Source organism: Lynx canadensis, chromosome A1 (assembly GCF_007474595.2).
Source record: "Lynx canadensis isolate LIC74 chromosome A1, mLynCan4.pri.v2, whole genome shotgun sequence".
Classification (NCBI taxonomy): domain Eukaryota; kingdom Metazoa; phylum Chordata; class Mammalia; order Carnivora; family Felidae; genus Lynx; species Lynx canadensis.
In genome coordinates, this window is record NC_044303.2 from 138,229,433 (window position 1) to 138,246,039 (window position 16,607).

Here is a 16,607-nt window from a genome sequence, read left to right on the forward strand (position 1 = left end):
TGGGGAGGGGGAAACCGGAAAGTGAGTGTGGAGAGCTTCTCACTTGTGGGGCTCCTCCAGGATCTTTAAGGCTACCCCACTAGTAGTGCTGACCCTGGCCTGGGTTCCTGTCTCCTAGCACAGGGGCAGGGCAGATTCAATGGCATAGGGTCATTATGGATGATTACAGTTATAGATCTTGGGCAAGATCTAAGGAAAGCGGGCTTCAGACCAGTTGAACTTAAACTAGCTTTGTTCTCAATGCCAAAGTAGATGGGCCGTGAGAGTCACCCTACCACATCCCACATTATTAGTGGCGGGGGAATGTCTTCCCACAGTGTAATACTTTGCAGAGGCAGGTGGTCCTAGAGTGAGCCTTCTGCCACCTATAGAATCGATAAGACTATGATCACTAATGGAACATTCAGTTCTCTGTGTGTGTGGTCTGAAAAATCAAACCAAAGCCTGTGTTATGGGGAGGTGGGGGGAGAGGGCCGACAGAATCAAAACAGCAACTGTATCCAAAATTTTTTTTTTAACTATGTCAAACGCATGTGGAGTATTAGAATCAAACAGTTTTCTCAAGGAGAAACAATTATTTTGCTTTCAAACACCAACAAGGTAAAAACAGTCTCAAAACCAATTAGAAATGCAGGGGCTTTTCCACCGTGGTTATTCTTTCCAATCACATGCAAAATTACAAGTACTTTCTAGAAATTACTCACACACAATTAAGTCCTTTAGATTCATCCTGTGATGGGGGCAGTCTTATTGGGCAATGTTTGTCCTGGAACAGCTGTTGAGATCCTAGCAGGAGAAAAGCCCACATGATTCTTTAGCTCATAATCCAGTTAGTTTATTTTCTCGAGATTACCTGTGGGCATCATGTTGATGCAAACAGTAACACAAGCAGCTCCTGGATGACAGCCAGAAAATGGAGCTCCCCCTAACCTCACCACAGGTGGAGAACGATCAGACAATATATTTGGACTTTCCCTCCCCACCACACTCCTACAAACACGCAGACATACACCATGAACTCCAGATTTGCCCTTAATGTCATCTCCTGGTGCCACTGCAAGCGCAGAAGGGGCAGGAAAAGAAGGACAATAGCTCAGCCACACCCCGTCTGGCTACTGACTTCCTAGTCTCCTCTTCTAGCTTTCTCTCTGACAGGACCTCAGCATCACTTGGGTCTTGGGAAGCTGGTGGCTTCCTCATTCTGTTCCCTCAGCAATACTATGCAAGCCCTTCCTACTCCCTCCTACTCCTACTTTCTACTTCCTACTAGATAAGGATATTCTCAGTTTTCTAAGTCTCTTCTCCCCGAGCAAATTAGAGGCTCCAAAAGGGCAGGCAACACATCTGTTCCTTCTGTGCCCATCATTATTGCTAGTGCAGTACTAAGCAAGAGCAGTCTCTCAAAAATAAACTGTGTGAGGAGTCTGTCTGGTGTAATTTTTGGTCAGTTGTACTTGATGGATAAGAAGGACAAAAGAAAACGTCAGGGGATGCCTGAGTGGCTCAAACAGTTAAGCATCTTGATTTCGGCTGAGGTCATGATCTCACAGTTCATGGGATCGAGCCCCATGTTGGGCTCTGCACTGACAGCACAGAGCCTGCTTGGGATACATTCTCTCCCTCTCTCTCTCTCTCTCTGCCCCTCCCTCACTTGTGCTCTCTCTCAAAACAAATAAATAAACTTAAAAAAAAAAAAGAGGGGGGCCTGGGTGGCTCAGTTGCTTAAGCAACCAACTCTTGATTTCTGCTCAGGTCATGATCTTATGGTTCGTGAGTTCGAGCCCTGCATCGGGTTAGTGTCAACAATGAGGAGCCTGCTTGGGACTTTCTTCCTCTCTCTCTGCCCCTACCCTCCACCCCCCCGCCCCCCGTCTCTTTCTAAATAAATAAATGAACTTTAAAAAAAGAATTAAAAAAAGAGAAACATCAGGAAAAACAGTAAGTCAGCCACTACTAAGAAACCCTGTTAAACTAAAACCCTGTTTTATGATTTCCCTGAATATGTGAGCACTGTACTCTCAGATAATTCTGTTGTCTTTCCTCGTGCTTCATGGCTATGCTGACCACGAATACAAAGTAGAATTTTAACTTTAAAATCATTCCTTTTCAGGACAAACCTTTCAGTCCATCTTCATGAATTGACTAAAACTAGCTTCTAGAGTTGGGGTCTTTTCACACTCTCTGTAGATTTATTTTCAGTAAAAGGTACTGAAAATGCCACAAAATAAAATGCTCAAGGATCTCAAAAGAGAGCTTGTCCCCTATAATTCAGACCTATATCCAAGTAGTTATATAAATTCTTGCTCTTTGTCACAAATCAGTGGATTATTTGTTGTTGTTGTTTTTTTGTTTTTGTTTTTTTTTTTTTTTTTTTTTTTTTTTTTTGAGCTTTAAGGGGTGGAGTAGGTTGGGATTTTCGCTCCTTTTACCCCTGGAATATTTTCTTTAAAAGTTTTAAATTATTCATCACCAGTTTCTGCATAAGTAAAATGAAGCAGGGAATTGACCATGAAGTAGGAACTCAGGGCTTGCCAGCAGACGGGGATGGGGGTGGGGAGGGCTTATTTCCTTTCACCTTTGGAAGAGATGGACACTTTATCTGTGGGAACACAGGTTCTGGCCTTAGATCTTTGTTTTCCCGCATTTACCCAGGAGCAGGCCTCCACCCTAATAGAGTTAGCAAAGGTCACTTCTCAAATCCTTAACACTAAGACTTGGGTCTTCCTTTGCAGAGGAGTCATTTACTGATTTTTATGGCCTCCCACAGACAACTATGACAGTTCCTCATACTAAGGTTAAAAGAACAACTGAATATTGCTCCTTTTACCAAAACAGCCTCAGTTACATTCTCCACTGTTTGTAAAACATTGCAGTTGTCTCCTCTCCCAACTTTTCCTCCTCTTGACAGAGTAAGTTAGCATGGGATGAAGAGGAAATGGCTGATTGAGACACTGGGATAATAACCCAAACCTCAGACGCAAGCCCTGACCAGTCACCGCACCCTAACCTGGGCTCAGGGCCTGCTCCGCAGACCAGACCTGGAAGAAGCCTGGCTACGGGAGATGAGGCTGCCACCAACCTGCGGCTTTTCACCGCCAGCATGGATTAAGTAACACCCGCAAAATCACCATTTGCACACATGCCAGGGGCTGATTACCAGCCTCTCCGCCAGGGCTGCGGACTCGATTTCAGAGCAATTTCTCCCATTACTCAGCCCCAGGACAGCCGGCCGCGTCTCCAGGCACACTCCCGGACGTGCGGAGGCCACTCCGCAGCCACCTCGCGGCTCTGGGCTCCTCGCCCCCCACCTCCGACGGGCACCGGCAGGCGCCCAAGGCGGGTCAAAAACGAGACCACCAGCCACCAGCACCGCGTCCCGCCGGCGATTCACGCGCCCTGATCTCTTTCCGCGCCCCCCAGTCTTGGGAAGGAGACCTCGCCCTCCTGGGAGCACCAAATCGTCTCCCTGCCGCCTGCGAAACGGCCAGATGGCCGCTGAGCCTTCTGCGCCTCCATCCATCCTCGATCTGCGAAACACGCCGTCAGAGACCTCCCACCCAGGCTCCCGCCACTTCCCTGCGGTTTCGCGGTCTGTCACTTGGGAAACAGGGCCCGCAGCTCGGGAAGGTGGTGCAGACAAAAGAGACACAAATTCGTCTTCCGGGCAGGAGGAGTGGCTGCTGGGGGTCACCCGCTGTCAGACTAGCCCACCCCGCGGAAGCCAGAAGGCGGCAGGGCTTCCCCCCAGTGCGACACGACTGCTCCCGCGACCCGCGCGTCTGCGTCTGTGGCCATCACCAGAAACCAATTGGTTTTCAAACAGTTAAGATAAACCTAGGATCTTAATTTCCTTTATGGGACCGACCACGCGGCTGTGTAAATGTCTCCTGACAGACGTAATGGAGGGTTATTAGCAGTACAAAGTCTGTCGGCCCCGTAGCATCAGTTCAAGGGGATACTTCGGTGTTGCACCAAAATTGCTGTGCATGTAAACCAATTTCCCCGACAGAAGGGTAAACACAGACTCGTTTGAACCGCGAGATGAAAACAGATGGGATATCGCAAACAGTTCCCCCAAATACAACAGACTTCTGGGCCAATTAGACGTGGTTAGCTCTGAATGACAGAGGAAATAGTTTTCTTTGCTGCTGAATGTCACAAAAGTCACCTAAAGGCACAGAAGGAGGCCGGTTTGTTTTTGCGAAACTTGCTAAAATTAATCTGTGCTGGAGTCACTTGTGAAACGCAGAACCACCCCACCCCCACCCCACCCCCTCCCCGCCGCCTTCGTGAAGGCCAGACCCCCGGGTTGGGATCCCGGGGCTAGGACTTCGAAGTGTGCCTCCGCCACTCGGGAAAACTGGGAAAGGGAAGGAAAATCGAGCAGGCGCTTGTCAACCCAGAGGGCCTAAGGAGTGCGCTGGAGGGAGGGGGGGCTCCTAGCCCCCTCCCCGAGGCCCATCTCGCCGCCCCCTCTCTCCACCCCCGGGTGTGCACGCCTCCCTCGGCACTCCCGCCTCGGGCCTGGCGAAGCAAGAAAACAGGACAAGAAGTGTGCTATCGATCCTGGCCCACCGGGTCAGGGCTGCGCCACGTGCTACTTAGCACGGAGCGCTGCCGAGAGCGCAAGGGACGGGCCGCCAGCCGAAACCCTCCCCGAAACATCCCGAGGCGACCACCAGAGCAGGCACCGGGCTGGGGGCAGCGGCCTGGCTCAGCGGGTTGGGGGTGGGGAGGGCGGCGCGTCGCAGCCGGGCCTTTCAACCGCCCAAACCCGCCCCCACTCCCGTCCCCGCCCCCGCGAGCCCCGAGCTCCCGGCCGGCGCGGGGCGGCGGAGACCGAGGGAAGCGGCGCGCAGGGCGGGCCTGCACCCCAGTGACGGAATCTCGAAGACGGAAGGGCCGCGGAGACCCGCTCTGCCGGCCGGCCTGCGACCGCCTGCGGGCTAATGCCGGGGAGGGGGTGGAGGAGGAGAGCGCCGGCGGGTGTGCGCCTAATCCCGAGGCCCGGTCTGGCGCGGCCAAGGGCCAGGGTCACCGCGCTGCCGGGCTCCGGAAGCCGCGCTGGCGGGGCCGCAGGCGGGAGGCCGGGTCCTGGGGCCGCCCGGCCGGAGGAAGCGGCTCGGGTCGCGCCGCCCCGCGCCCGGGAGCCGCGTGCAGGGTTCAGCCGTGTTTCGGTTGCCCTCTGACCTGACCCTGGGCGCACAAAGGCCTCCTGGGTGCGCAGCCATGGCCCAGCCTTCCAGTCGCTGCCAAATTAATGAGCCCACGTCAGGTTGGGTTTACAGCTCGGCCGGGACGCAGCCGAGTGGAAAATGAGCCCGGGGCCTCTCGGGAGGTACCCGCACTAGTGCAGAGGCGGTCTGGCGTCCTTGAGACCGGGGAAGCCGCGGCCCGCACCGTGCCGCCTTCAGCTCTCTACTCAGCTGCTTTCGCTGTCTCCTGAGGAAACGGGCCCGCCCCTGGGGAAACCTGCCAGCGTCTGCCCCGCTTTATTAAAACAACACAGAGCCCACATTTAACATCCCAGCAGCACAGGCCAGGCATTCTGGACACACGTCGTTGGCTTGTGGCTTGGCGACCCTTTGGTGTCTTTGCGGCGCCCTTGGCTGCCGGGCTTTGGGAACCGAGTCTGCCTTCCCGGGAATGCGTTCCTCCTGGAGGTCCCGGGTGCCTCTCATGAGTATAGGTATATGCCCCAAGAGAGCGGGGAATGCTTCCTCTCTTCCAGAAGCAAGGCTCTTAGGGGAAGCATTTTCAATGGCTGTTGGATGCGGGTCTTGAAAGCCAAAGATAAGTCGAAAAGGGATTTGGTGTTTGAGCACGAGTCCATCTGCGAGTTCATCCTGAAGTCTAGGAGACTGGCTGTGCTGAGGGCTCTGTGTTCTTATTGTTCTTTAAACGCGGTGGGGGGGGATTCAGTTCAAGAAAAATGACTAAACCTGAAGCTGATAAGGCTTAAGTCATTGATTTACCGTATTCCTTCCAGATTTTTCAAATATGCTAAACGAAAGCACTTTTATTTAAAAACACTCAAAAGTTCGGAAGAGTGATGGTCTTCAGAAGCCCTCTTTCCCTGCAGCTTTGTCTGCTGTTGTCTGCTGTTGAGAACGAGGAAGGTTAGGAACTGGAAAGAACTGGTGTGGCTTTTTGCTGAATCATGCCACTCCTGCAGCTTCCCCATCCTTGTTTCAGAGAGCATGCCTTTCAGAAGGGGGGGGGGGGGCTGCTACGACCCCTTTTCTTCATACACCCCTCCCCACCTTAACCATAAGTTCCTTGTCTAGATTCCATGCATAGCCCCCCTGCACCCATCCTGTGGGCACTTCACAGCCTTGCAGACCTGGCTACTCTAAGCCCATCCCTTCCTCGGAAATCTCAGTGTTATGTAGGTCAAGTTGCCTTTCTGATGGCAAGCAGCCATGACCTTTAAAGGGGCAAGTATCTCAAAGAGTGCACACCAATAAACTATGATGTACTATAATTATCTTTTTTTGGTAAACTGTTTCCTCAACTGAAATTTAACAACTTGGGGACAGGGACCAAGACCAGGTGTTGGTATTGTCTCAGTACAGTGTCAGATCAAGAAATGTTATCTATCTTGGGGTGCCCGGGTGTGGCTCAGGTGGTGGGTTAAGCATCCGACTTTGGCTCAGGTCATGATAACGCAGTTCTTGAGTTCAAGCCCCGCGTCAGGCTCTGCGCTGACAGCTCAGAGCCTGGAGCTTGCTTCAGATTCTGGGTGTCCCTCTTCTCTGCCCCTCCCCACTCACACTCTGTCTCTCTTTCTCTCAAAAATAAATAGACATTTTTTTAATTTTAAAAAAGAAATGTTACCTGTGTTGATTCCACAGTTAAAATTAATACAGTCCCCTCAAAATGCTAATAACTACAGTGGTGATAGTGAGCAGAGGCACCCAACTTTTCCCTCACCATTCCTACTTGATTCTACTTTATGTCAGCAAACTTGCTTCTCTTCTGAACCCACAGTGAGATAGTACTGCTAGAGAAATGGAAATTTTGATTGGAGGAGGCGAGAGGGTGTGGGGAAAAGGAGAAGAAACTTAGGAAGCAGGGGATTTTGAGAAATAATAGGGATGGGCATCAATACAAAGTGAGGGTCCCTAAGGAAAGGGGGGGGGGAACCAAGGAATTGGGGAATGAGAAGACCACCCAAAGGTGGGCCAGAGAGAAAGAGATGTGGACCAATACCAAGAACAACTTTCACCAACCGAGAGGCAATGGTAGTATTGTGGCTAAGAGCTCACGTTCGCGATTCTCTGTCTGTATGCCCCTAAACAGATTATAAAACCCTATGAGCTTTCGGTTTCTTCACCTGTGAAATGAGGATGGTAATAACACTTATATCACATAGTTATGAGGATTAAATAAAATAACATGCAGTTTCACCTGTGGCCTCATGTCAGTCCTTTCTGCTTTAATGTTACAACTTACCAAATTGGCAGATTATGAAGTAGGGGAAAGTAGTCTTTCCCCTTGAAATATAAGAAAGTGAAGAAGAATCACCCAGCTATTTTAAGGAAAACCTTTACCAAATGATAAAAACCAAAATGGAAAAATAAGTAACTGGGAGGAGTTGGAGAAAATTTAAACACACACGCGAGCGCGCGCGCGCACACACACACACACACACACACACACACACCCTCCAAGTAAAATCCTTGGAGAGATGAGAGAAAGTATTTCATCCATGGAATTAGAAAAGGATATTGTAAAAGAGAAACATTAAGAGAACAAGACAGAAGTTTCAGGAATTAAAAATACAGTAGCAAAAACAAAATCAGTAAAAGAGTCTAGAAGAAGCTGAAGATATCTTTCAGGAAAGAACAAAAAGACAAAGAGATGAAAAATAGGGGGAAAATGATAAGAAACCTAGATCAATACAGGAAGTCCAACACTCAAGTAATTCCAGGAAGAAAGTACAGAGATAATAGAGAGGGATTTTTTAAAAATGTTTGTTTATTTTTGAGCGAGAGACAGAACACGAGTGGGGGAGGGGCAGAGAGAGAGGGAGACACAGAATCCAAAGCAGGCTCCAGGCTCTCAGCTGTCAGCACAGGGCCTGACATACGAACCACGAGATCATGACCTGAGCCCAAGATGGATACTTAACCAACTGAGCCACCCAGGTGTCCTGAGGGGGATTTTTCCCCCCAAAGAAACAGCACAAGAAAATTTCCCAGAACTTACTTGGGTAAGTTCTCAGACTAGAAGGACTAGCTGGGTCTAGCATAAGAAATGATGAAAGATCATACCAAAGGACATAATCATGAAATTTTAGAAACTCATCAATAACTAGAAACTCCAAAATTCTTCCAGAAAGAAAACCAGGTCCCATACCAAAAACCAGTAATCAGAATGGCATTGAACTTCTCAAAAATAACACTGGAAGTGACTAGAAAATAGAGCAATGCCTTACAATTCTAAGGAAAAATTTCTAGTCTAGAATTCTATATCCAGCAAAATACCCATCAAATGTGCTGATAAAGACATTTTCAAACATGCAAAATTCTCAAAATTTTTATCTCCATGTACCCTGTAACACACATCGCTGACCCACCCAACAGCCATCTCCAACTTTCTTTCATATTATTTTTTAATCATATAGCCATGTGCTTCTGGGAAGCCAAATCTCTACCCAGCCCCAGAGAGAAGCCTTGAATAATTTAAGCCAACAACTTGTAATTTCCTACTTTGGGTCAATAACTGGCTTACAAATGGGCATGTAACCCAACTCAGGTCAATTAAATCTGAGGAAAAGTCTACTGGGGTATAGGAAGATTTTCTTCACCTTAAAAAAGGGCGTACGGAAAGGACTTAACTCTTGCAGCCAGCTTCTCTGTGAGGACCTGATGCTCTAGGTTGCCATGGTTATCTTATCAAAGAGAAAATCCAAATGCCAAGGATGGCAGAGAAAGTGAAAATAACCCAGGTACTTGATGATGTCACTGAGCCACTGCATTCATCAAACCTGAAACTAGCCAATATCCAGACCCTTTGTTATGTGAGTGCCAGAATGCAACTCTGTATACTCTATGTGCTCATCTCTCAAGCTGAATTGTATGCTAAAAGCAGTATTGGGGTGCCTGGGTGGCTCAGTCGGTTGAGCATCTGACTTCAGCTCAGGTCATGATCTCACAGTTTGTGGGTTCGAGCCCCGCATCGGGCTCTGCACTGATGGCTCAGAGGCTGGAGCCTGCTTCAAATTCTGTGTCTCCCTCTCTCTCTGCTCCTCCCCTGCTCATGCTCTCTCCCTCTCCTTCAAAAATAAATAAAAACATTAAAAAAATTTTTTTAATTGAAAAAAAGCAATACTAACTAAGAAAAATACCTACCACTGATTGAGTAGTTAGGTATTATTCTGTGGTCTTTTGATTAATGGCTATAGTAAGCCAGTGAAGCAAATATATTACGCCCATTTTGTAAATGAGGAGATATAGGCTCAAACAAGTAGGTGAATGAGCCAGATTTGTACCCAACACTTTCTGACTCTAAGGACCTGAGTAACTCTAATGCTATGCTCAGGATTTATCAGATGATACTCAACATAGGATTGGCACCTGTGTGTATCAGACATGGAAAAATATTGGGAAACAATACACTGATCTCAAATTGCACTTAATAACCACTTTTAGTTCACTCAGTTACTTGTCAGTATAGTTCAGGTTTGTGGTAACCAATCCCCAAGCTAGCCTCCACCAATCCTCACTGCCTAGTGTACAAGCTTCTGTGCACTCCACTCCCATGATGAGCTGGCTAACCAACAGAATATTGCAGATATGACAATGTGTAACGCAACTTCCAAGGCTAGGTCATAAAAGACATTGTGGGTTTCTCTCTTACTTTCTCTGGATCATTCAATTTGGGGAAGGTCAATCACCAAGCCATGCACCCTGAAGAAGACCTATGGCAAAGCCCATGTGTCAGGAAACTGAAACGTCCTGCCGATATCCATGTGAGTAATCCATCTTGGAAGTGGGTGACTACAGATGACTGTAGCCCTGGCCAACCCTTTTTTAACATTTTTTTAATGTTTATTCATTTTTGAGAGGGAGAGACAGAGACAGAGCGTGAGTGGGGGAGGAGCAGAGACAGAGGGAGACACAGCATCCAAAGCAGACTCCAGGCTCTGAGCTGTCAGCACAGAGCCCAATGTGGGGCTCGAACCCACGACCATGAGATCCTGACCTGAGACGAAGTCGGACGCTTAACCAACTGAGCCACACAGGCACTCCCCTGGCCAACATTTGCCTACAATTTCATGAAAGACCTTAAGCCAGAACCATCCAGCAAAGTCACTCCTAAATTCCTGACTCACAGAAACTGTGAGATAATAAATGTTTACTGTTTTAAGCTGCTTAGTTTTGGAGTGATTTGGTACACAGCAATGGATAAATTAACACACTGAGTACTTAAGTAAACGTTCTCTTAACTTTAAAGGCAAAAGGGGATTCGACTTGTTTATTACTTTCTGTTTTTCAAGAAGACATATATGGTCCTCATTACAGCTCTGTGGAAAAGGCAGGGGAAGTGTCATTTCAGAAAACTGATCATCAGACACACTTGCTTAAGGTACTTAAGTTAGCCAGGTACAAAACTAATAGAAAAGCATTCTGGGTCTCTTTCACTAAGCCTTTCCAGTATCCCTGTTTAGAAGTTGGCTTAGTCTGAAAGAGCCTAAGAATCAGCACAAAGGAAAAATCCCCAGAGGGTCCCTAACTTTAAAATCTTTCCTAAGAGGCAGCTGGCATTATAGAACACTCCTGCCGCTCCCAGCCTCACAGCCTCTCTGGTTCTCAAAGCACAGAAGAGTTTATGGTCTTGGATCTTGCCCAAAACTGTAGATAGCCATCAATTTTGAGAACATTATATATCTGAGCAGTGAAACTGTTAATGGTTATGGTGTTTATGGCTCGGGCTTAAATAGGAAACTAATAAAGATAAAATCTCTGCTTGATAAGGGTGCTCACCCCCCCGTCAGTGGCAAGTTTCTGTTGCACAGTGAGGTCTAGGAGTCCATCTTTGAAGCCCCGGGTCCAGTCACAGAAAATGCAATTAGAAGGGTGTCAAAACTAACGTGGCTAATGTGCTTTTCACAGAACCAATATTGAGATGGCGGTAAGTGCTGCTTTTGGACAATATGAGTGAGTGAGTGAGTGAGTGAGTGAGTGAGTGAGTGAGTGAGTGGCTGAGTTCTGCTTTTGTTAAGCATAGCCTATAGAGTTTGTTTTGGTTTCCTGTTGACTTTGAAAGAGCAAGCAGTATCTCTGGGGGCCAAATGGCTCTGACAGAAACCTCAGTTGCTGACCTTGGCTTGAGTCGGGGCAAATCTTTGCAAATGAAGTCCTTCTCTTGCTCCAGAGATAGTAAAAGTTGTCATACATGCAGACTTTAGGAGTAATCATCATACAGCAGGGAACTTGGCACAAGGGAAGCCCAAGTTTGTTTCTTAGAAGTGATCCGCCTGAAAGTCTAAAATGGACTGCAAAGCACATACCCATCTGCAGTAGATGTTGTCTACAGGTGTAGGATGTTTGGGTTCTAACATCTTACACGTTTCTCTAAACAATACTTCAAGTGTCTTTTTGTTTCTGGCCTGTGTGGTTTCCTGCCTTTCCAGCAGCTACTCCTATGTAGAAGGGCAGCTGCCTGCAAAGTATGACTGACAATTCTGTATAAAGACGCACATGCAGAAAACGCTGCTGTCTCTGAAAGCAGCTCACCCTGAACGTGGAGTATGATGGAGCCTGCAGCACTTGTCCAAGAAGCTGAAATAAGCACAGTGTTATTGCTGTCCGGACCTGGGTGGCTTCTGGGCACCTGGAGGACTTCCTGCAGTTCCCGAGCCCTTGAGCTCTGCAGCAGACTGAGTCGTAGAAATCTGAATTCAAAATATCAGAGGGCAGAGGGGAAGGAAGGTCCCCATTAGGTGAGACCTCTTGCCACTACTTCAGAGCCCATGCAGGGAATGTCCAGGGGTTTTTATGTGAATCATCCAAAGAACACGTCAGGCGAGCTTCGGCTCTGGCGCTACAGTCCTGGGAACTGGAGGGATTGCTGGGACACAGCTAGGTGACACATGCCAGGGTGGAGCTTAAGATACTAGACAGTCAGGTGGTACCTTTAAAGGCAAAACACAGGCAATCCTGAGGCCTGTGTACATAGTCGGTTCATTAAAACTTTCATCCTACATCTGCCAAATTAAGGGTCCTCCTTTCCCTTCACACATATAAATATCCACTGAGACTACTCAACTCCCTTGTGGGGACTCCTTCCCATTTCAGGTTTGCAGGATACTCATTCAGGTCTTATCTGCCTTACATAAAAGCTTCAAGGGGAGTGTGTGTGCATGTGTGTGTGTGTGTGTGTATGCATGTGTGTGCATGTGTGTAAGCAGGTAGCTGGTAGGCCCCCTATGTAAACTTCCCTTTTGAGAACTAACCCTGTTGGGAACTCTTAGCTTTAAAAACTTTACGGCCCTTTTTTCTCTTTCTTTCCCTTGCAAAAAAAGTGATGGAAATGGGAAGCACATTAAACTATCTCCCTGCAGGATATGGTCATCCACTGGCTCTAAGAAAAGTGACCTTGGCAGAATTCTCATCTCTGACCCATGGGCTGGGCAGTCCTTACTGGACTAATGAAATGTGTGTTTCCCCCTTCCGTCCTGAAAGGTGTGAAGGAACCAGGGAAAGGAGAGACCAAAGGGGTAGCTGGTGGGAGGGGTGGGCGCAATTCCTGGCTGTGCCACAGGGTTATGGAGGGTGCATTTATTAGAGTTTCAGGTCCTCCACTTCCATTCCCAGTCAGTGTCTTTCCCTCTCCCAGTTTTAGGCTCTCCATTGTTACCCAGCAAGCAACCACAAACGAATAGGGTGGAGTGATATACTGAGAGGCTAAAATCCTTCCTGAGACTCTTGGATTTTAAATATAGACCCAAGGGCAGAGGACTTCCTTAGGACCTCTAACCAATATGGCAGTGGTATGAATCAAGGATTCAACCTACAGATCAGATATTAGAGGGAACTGACAAAGATATCATTTTCCTTTCAATTTAGCAACTTACAGTAGGTCCTAGACTCTATGCATGTCAAGCACTCATGGAAAGCTTTCTCTGTAGAACGGTTTTTTTTTTCTTGAAAAAAAAAACATCAGATTACGTGGATTTCCAGTTTAGAGTAACCAGCTGAATACACAGATTTGCCTCCACTCCTCCAGCACTCCACTAAAGGGACAAACTAAGGGATTAAACACTAGAACAAAAAGCAAAAGTAAACAAGAGAAAAGGAGAAACAATAACTACATTTTAGAAGCTGGAAAGCAATTTTGAGGGGTTCGTAATGATTTAGCAGACCCCCTGAACAGTAGGAAAAAGCTGAGAGGGCATCTAATTTATATCCATGGAATCCCCAGATGTCAAGAATTGACAGTACTGGTTACCCCTGGAAATGGAGACATGCCGGGGCTAAAATCCAGAGGGCTGGGGCGCCTGGGTAGCTCAGTCGCTTAAGCATCTGACTTCGGCTCAGGTCATGATCTCGCAGTCCGTGGGTTCGAGCCCCGCGTCGGGTTCTGTGCTGACAGCTCAGAGCCTGGAGCCTGGTTTCAGATTCTGTGTCTCCCTCTTTCTCTGACCCTCCCTGTTATGCTCTCTCTCTGTCTCAAAAATAAAGAAATGTTAAAAATAAAATAAATCCGAGGGTTGGTTAAGTTTGTTTAAGCAGCGGTGAGACACCCATGTCTCCTCCACCACCTGAACAGAAACCGAGGAACTCATTCCGGAAGACAATAAGACCAGGATGTGTTGACTGAGAACCACAAGAACAGTCGGGATGGGAAAAAGCGTCCTGAACATAGGGTGAGTAAGTGAAGACTGACACGGTGTTGAATCACTTCACAGTATTTTGGCCTCCTGATTAGAAAGACTCCTCTGGGGAATCTGGCAGCTCAAGAGAAAAGACCACAGACTGACATCAGGGATCTGCCTGTGAAACGGCCTAAGCAGAAACACCACACTGACAAGCTCAGTCTGACAATCCTGTCTTGCATAGAGGGTTTCCTATCAGCTTTTGTAGCGCCCTAATCTTACATATGGACAAGAGCCAGTCACTGGCATTTGAGGAAGACTTTCAATAGGAAAGAAAGATGCCAAATCAACAACCAATATACTTCCAGCTTGGAAGAAATCATGCAGGGAGATGAAACTTAAACAAATTATCACATACCTAAAACAAGAACAAGATGTTATATGTAAAAATCAGAACATTTGGAGAATTAAAACTGGGAAGGAAAAATGAAAATCTCAGTAAAAGGTTAAAAATGAAGTTGAGAAATATCCCTGAAGGTAAAACAAAGACATAGAAATGGAAAGATATAGAAAGAAATTTAGAGGACCAGCCCGGGACATCCATCTTCTGATGAGTAGAAGTGCTGGAAAAAGACAAAGAAACAGAAAGAGATCATCCAACAGCTCATTGAAGTCAACAGAACTAGAGACCTATCAGGTATTGGCCACAATGGATAAAAATAGATCCACACCTAGGCTTATCATTGCGAAACTTTAACACTTTAGGGCAAAGCAAAGATCCTAAAATACAGGCACAAAGTACCAATAATCAGTATAGAATCTGATTTATCAACGGCAACACTAGAAATACGAAGGCCGAAGAAACATCTTCCATTCCTGAGAGAAAAGTATTCCCAACCTAGAATTTTCTACCTGGTCGCAACATTAATCAGGTAGAGTAGTAGAATACATATATGCAGTTCAGAAATGCAGAAATGCAGTTCTCAAAATATTTACCATTGACTTTCTCAGAAAGCTACTAGAGGATGTATTCCGCCACAACAAATTAATAAATCATTTGAGGACAATGAGGTCCGAGAAACAGGGAATTCAACATGAGACAGAGGCTAAGTTAACCCCCAAGTTCATTAATGCCACAGTATGTTGTATGGAGAAAAGGAAAAGCAATCATGGTAGGACTACACACGGCTAAGCTATCAACAGCACTTTAAATGACCATAAATTGGAAATGTTACACATGGATCTAACTAAACCTCTGTGAAAGTATTTGGGAAGACGATGGGTCCTGTAAACATGGGTCATGGGAGGGAGGGAGAAACAGGGTAGATCCATACTTCCATTGTAGGAAGTCCAACAGGTGATGTTTTCAAAGTGAAAATTCGTAAGTAGCAATAAAATGTGTGCTTTAGAGATATGGATGCAAATAGCACGTGACTGTTTGGAAAAGTCGAGTGGGTTTGCCCTCCGAAGGTGGGATGTGGGAGGGACAGAAAGGCTTCTGTTTTTTGTGCCAGTCTTATACAACCCCTTGGCTCTCTACATGCTGCACACGGACCTTTGATGAAAGTAAAAACTAAATATAAAGCAACATCATCACAGGGCTTCTGGATACACCCCTGAGACTCTTGATAGTGAGCCCAGATCAATAGGTCCTGCTCTCTGAGAGCCATGGCGGTCTCAGGCATCAATCTGTTTTTTTGTTCTAACTGTAAAACTCGTGTTACTTCCAGGACTTCCTAATCCATCGTGATGCTCCTCATCCTCTGCAAGGCGAAGCTAATGAGTAAGAGGTAGCGCTGGAAGGCACAGCGCTGAATCTCTTCCCAGAGCAACAGGAGACAGGCCAGTGAAGGCCTCTTAGCAAGGAACAAGCAGCAATGGTGGGCAGCTGATAGCATCATAGTCTGAGTTCAGGACCTCTTTTACTTTTCACGTTTTCTTATAAAAGTTCTCACATTTAGTACTCTTATCCCGAAAACCCTGCTAACAATTTAGACTACTTCTGACTCAAACATTTTCGACTCATTTCAGCAGTCCGAAATATCTCACTCAAAAGCCAGTCGCTATGAAGTTGTCCAGTTTGAGGTACCACAGGCAACACACCCAGACATAAACAGTCCTGACGACAGTGTGGTGAGGCCTCCAAGGATGGACTTCCAGACTCATTTCTGGCTCACCTGTCAGGAGGCAGCCACTGAACAGCTGCCCCAAGGAAGCAGCCCTTTCCCAGAAGTGATAGAAACAGAGTTAACCGTGGGAGTATTCCATCCACAAGGCTTGGGGAAATTGAGGGAGGGTGTCTTTTGCTTTCTTTCAAAGAGAAAAATTTAGAGGGAAGACCCAAAAACAGAGCCAGAGGAAAAGTTTACTTTTTCTTTAAGAGATTTGAAGGTAAACTTCAGCGGAAAACCTACATTTTCCAAACAAATTTGGAAATCCTAACCTCTTTACAGAATCTCCCTGACACCAAATTTTTGCAAGACATTGTGCTGATTACTCTGGGGAATGTAAAAATGAATTAAAAGGGGACTTGCCTTTAGAATTTTACCTGGTCCAGGGATGCCTGGATGGCTCCATTGGTTAAGCATCTGACTTCGGCTCAGGTCATGATCTCACATTTCGTGAGTTTGAGCCCCGTATCTGGCTCTGTGCTGACAGCTCAGAGCCCGGAGCCTGCTTTGAGTTCTGTATCTCCCTCTCTCTCTCTCTCTGCCCATTCCCCTGCTCGCTCTCTCTCTCTCTCTCTCTCTCTCTCTCTCAAAAATAAATAAACATTAAAAAA